The sequence below is a fragment of the Schistocerca nitens genome, chromosome 3 (assembly GCF_023898315.1).
Source record: "Schistocerca nitens isolate TAMUIC-IGC-003100 chromosome 3, iqSchNite1.1, whole genome shotgun sequence".
Taxonomy (NCBI): Eukaryota; Metazoa; Arthropoda; class Insecta; order Orthoptera; family Acrididae; genus Schistocerca; species Schistocerca nitens.
In genome coordinates this window covers 958,871,133-958,876,163 of record NC_064616.1, presented here as the reverse complement: position 1 = coordinate 958,876,163, position 5,031 = coordinate 958,871,133, and the positions used below count along the sequence as shown (strand labels likewise).

At 43.9% G+C, this 5,031-nt stretch overlaps 1 pseudogene; it reads right to left on the bottom strand.

Annotated features, from left to right (window-relative positions):
• Positions 1-652: 652 nt before the first annotated feature.
• Positions 653-769, bottom strand: LOC126250552 (5S ribosomal RNA; annotated as a pseudogene).
• Between the last annotated feature and the right edge of the window lie 4,262 nt (positions 770-5,031).

Below are 5,031 nucleotides of genomic sequence, written 5' to 3'. Positions count from 1 at the left end.
CCACTTCCAGGGACTGTAGGGGAGGGGAGGTGAAGAGGGTATGAGGAAGGGGGAAGTGGGAAGAGGGACGGGATGAACGTGATGGCTGGGGATACCCATGATGTTGTGAGGGCGTGGTGTTAGTTAATTGTTCAGTTTAATTTGCATAATTAACTTGATATCAGTTTTGTATCAAAAGAGGCACAGGAGCTCCGTTACCCCACTATTCACACTGAGCCTTTTGTCTGTAAGCATTCACTATTAAAGGGTAGATGCAGATGGTGCTCTGGTAGCTATACCACACTGCTACATGTTGGTGGATGATGCTGAAACCATTATCAGTACACCTGCTATCCCCCAGGAATCATATGCTGTCATCGGATCAAAATCGACATTGTCTTTCCAGGAGTGCTAGTTTTTTCCTTCAGTGAATTGTAGCACATTTTAAGGTCTTTCACACATATATAGTAAAGCACTCCGTCTTCAGGCCACGAGGGGCCTACCGGGACCATCCGACCGCCGTGTCGTCCTCAGAGGAGGACGCGGATAGGAGGGGCGTGGGGTCAGCACACCGCTCTCCCGGTCGTTATGATGGTATTCTTAACCGAAGCCGCTACTAATCGGACGAGTAGCTCCTCAATTGGCATCACGAGGCTGAGTGCACCCCGAAAAATGGCAACAGTGCATGGCGACTGGATGGTCACCCATCCAAGTACCGGCCACGCCCAACAGCGCTTAACTTCGGTGATCTCACGGGAACCGGTGTATCCACTGCGGCAAGGCCGTTGCCCTTTCACACATATATGTAGATCGAAATATTTTCCCATGTTTGCAGCCATATTATGGAGATGTGGAAAGTTTATCTACAGAAAGCAATGTAGGTGTAATTGACGGTCTTAAGGTAAAATGATTTATCTTTAAAACTATATTGCAAACCAATCAGCTATATCTGTACATGCACAGGGACCTGCTCAACTGAAACAAAAAAGTCTTGAAAGCAGTTAGGAAATAGATGTAAGATTGGCAGTGTCTCCAAAACATTTAGAAAACTGTCTTGATAATTCAATCAAGCCACAATGAATTCTTAAAACCACCCTTCTCCTTTAACGCCAGTAAGTTATGTTAACTGGACTGTGTTTTTTGTCAGAATTGGTATGTTATACAATGAGATTTTATTTTTAATGCTGTTGTTGGCCTTGGACGGCATCACCTGCCAATAAATTTATGTTTCTGTTACTAACTTAAATCTAATATCTGGTGGTTGTAGTGTTATGTATTCCTTTCTATTCATAACTAGTTCCCATAAAACCAAGGAGTGTTGAAAAAACATTATTGTGATTTTCTATAGCGGATTGTGATTTTCTGTAGTGGACTTTGTTGCACTTATGGTCCTTGGGTAATAATGACCAGACTGCCTTTAATACTCGTTTCCACACTTCCATCTTTGAGTTTGATGTTCTACCATGTCCATATCCATGTTGATATCAGTGAACACAACAGTAGAGGTCACTGCTTGTTTTTGCAACAATAGACACTATATTGTTGAAGAAGTAAATGTTGGAGAGTATGAAATCAATTATGTGAGATTGACTATTGAAGGGAGTCGTTATATTTTTAGCTTTCCCAGTAAATAGCTGTGTATTGTTATCCTGCCAAAGCATCGCCTAAATGAAAGAGATTTAGAAGCTATAGGCAATGCATCTGATACTTTGAGAGAGAACAAGATACTCTCTCTCCTATTTTTCGTACACGGAAAGTTATTAAAAATTTTTTACATCCTTACACACCTTGAGCGAGACTCTAGAAAGTTAATGGACTGACCAGTCATTGATGAAACCTGGCAGGGCGCTAAAAGCATGAGGTATTTTTATGGTTCTTAGTTCATAGAAACAGCATGTTGGGAATTGAAAGCAATTAGCGGCTAGAGCGTCCCTTAGTAAATCTTTCCGGACAGGTCCACAGCCCTACAGGGCAGACATGGCAGCCTCTAGTTGAGACAGGTCTCCAGCCAAACAATGCCGAGCTACCTGCCACAGTGCCAGTGGAATGCTGAGCTGGAGGCGACGGACTAAAGTGACGCATCTACACAGTGGAGTCGTAAACTGGGCATTGTGTGCAGAGCCATGCCTAATAAAAATTCACAAGTTTTTGTGTTCACTAATACTGCGAACAGGCATGTGGCCCACTTCCATCTGCCACTTTGATCGTATAAGAAAGTCCAGCGTCTGAGAAACGTTTAGAGATAGAATCTTTATTACACCTCATAGCTAGGACTAACATGATCCAACGTACAGACGATTTAGATAAAGATCTTTAAGATTGTATCTGTTCACTTGTTGCTGCGGGAAGCGACCGACTTTCGAGGAAACCATCTTTCCCCTCCTCAAACACTTAAATGAGCCAGTAATTGGCTGTTTTTTTTTTTTTTCAGAGATGCAGGTGTTTAACTCTTGCGCTGGTTCGACATGAGTTTGTGCTGTCGTGTAGGAGGGGAGATTTAGCGTCTCCAAAGCCCTGTGATTGGCTCAAGACGGAGTGAAGGTGGTTTCATTCGTGGAGAAACGGAAATCTTTAGTCTGGAGAGGTGCGAAGCACTGGGGTTCTGGACTTCCGTCAGGAAGCACCTTCTAGTCAAAGCACTGGCATGTGTCGTTGGTGCTTGGGACCTGTCCTGAGAGTGGTTTCACTTGCGAGTAGTTGGACTGGAGAGAATGTGGTGAAGTTCTTACTGTACCGACAGTGTGACTTCAAATGTCTCGGACTACTCGTGTGGTAAGGGCAGAATTATTCGTTTTTTGGTTACCAGTCTCGGCGTTTGGTATCCTTGTGTTCTCTGTCGAATAAGTGAGCCAAATTGGTCCTTGGTAACACCAGCAAACGAGTGTGTCACACACTGGAATCTACCGTGATTTCAAGGCTCTGGTACAGAGTGAATTGCGATCCGTCTGCCTGATCGCTAGACCATGAGATTTTTGCATTTCTTTCGTGGCCGGGGTCGATTCACAGGTGCCGTCTCCACGTTTCACCACCGCCGCGCACTTCTCGCCAGCTGCAATTTACATTGCCGCACGAAGAAAACAGGGTAACGTACTGCAGCTCTGGCCTTGTCAGGGCATACAGATCTCAATCGTCACTTGCTCTCAGCTGCACGTATATTGAGAAACTCCTGTAGATTACCAATCAAAGTCTGCTCAGAGTCAGATCATTTGAGATTGCATTATCTACATATTTAGAGTAATTGATTCATTTCTGCCACCCAATATCCTTTTCCATTGTTCTGTTAATCCAAGCCGGCCGCGATGGTCTAGCGGTTCTAGGCGCTCACTCCGGAACCGCGTGACCGCTACGGGCGCAGGTTCGAATCCTGCCTCGGGCATGGATGTGTGTGATGTCCTTAGGTTAGTTAGGTTTAATTAGTTCTACGTTCCAGGGGACTGATGACCTCAGAAGTTAAGTCCCATAGTGCTCAGAGCCATTTTATTAATCCAACTGTTAGTTGTTTACAGTATTCAGTCAATAACTATAATTTATGTCTGTTTTTTCTTTTGAAAAATAAAGGTTGTTAGTAAATTTTACTACATTCTCAATCATTTTATATAGTCAGCACCTCAAGATAACTTTCAAGTTTACATCTACATCCACATCTACATCTACATGGAGACTCCACAAATCATATTTAAGTGCCTAGCAGAAGGCTCATCAAACCACCTTCACAGTTCTCTATTATTCCATTCTTTTATAGCGCGCAGAAAGAACGAACATCTGGAGGAGATTCCAGAAGAAGAACATCATACTAGGGAAGACCGCATTCACTCTACGTCAGACTGTACCTCAGACAATGAGGTTAGAACTGACAGTCTGCAAAGTGTATAAGTAGTTCGCTTGAAACATAAGGACATTAGGTGAAGTTCGGTACCCTTTACATGTCATGGTAGGGCATCACATGAAAACATAATGAAAGAAACACCTTTTCCAACCACATATGGTACTTCGAGAATAGCCGGCCGGAGTGGCCAAGCGGTTCTAGGCGCTACAGTCTGCAACCGCGCGACCGCTAAGGTGACAGGTTCGTATCCTACCTCGGGCATGGATGTGTGTGATGTCCTTAGGTTAGTTAGGTTTAAGCAGTTCTAAGTTCTAGGGGTCTGATGACCTCAGCAGGTAAGTCCCATAGCGCTCAGACCCATTTGAACCATTTCAACTTCGAGAATAAATTATATCAAATCTGCTTTTCGACTAATTATGTACCTAACTTTCTGCAGTAATGTGCTGTAAATGACTAATCTTTTGGGCTGAAGAGTGTACGCTGACAATTGGGTAGATTTAGAACTGTCATTAACTGTACAGAGAACATAATTGACAATGTGATCTTGCTTGCACTAGGGAAGGGGTTAAATTTTAACAGACCTGAACAACTATACCAACAGCAGAATTTATAAGAGCTGTGGTCCAGGTTGTTCTTGCACATCCATGGATCGTTGCAGGGGAAATACGTCGTGCAACATGTCGAACACTTTTTAGGTCAGCTCCGTCGAAGCCGAACTTTTTCCAGGAAGAGAGAAAACCACTTCAGCGGCCACGAGAAGATTCTGAGACAACCGTCCTCCCAGCACACAAAGGGAATTGTACGGTCCTATTAGAAGACGACACATACAGAATAACTGAAGACGATACTACCAACCCAATGAAGAGGAAGACCATCGATCTTCTCCAACACACACTCACAGAGCAGAAGTCGGTGAAGAAACTTGGTCCACGAGCAGCTGCGCCACCTACACTTTATGGATACCTAAAGTCTGCAAACAACAAATACCAGTTGTTAGCAACAGTGACACACCAACACGTGCCCTTTGTGGGCAGATTCTGACACCACATACGAAATTCGGCGCGTTTCATTCAGCAACTCCAGAACTTCTGACAGGACCATGAAAACCTCATGGTTAGCTTCAGAGTGTTATTTTTCTTTACGAGGGTGCCTCGGAGAGACTCCATAAGCGTCGTAGGACAAACATTTGGGCCAGCACTAAGAAAGCTGTTTGAATTCGTGCTTAC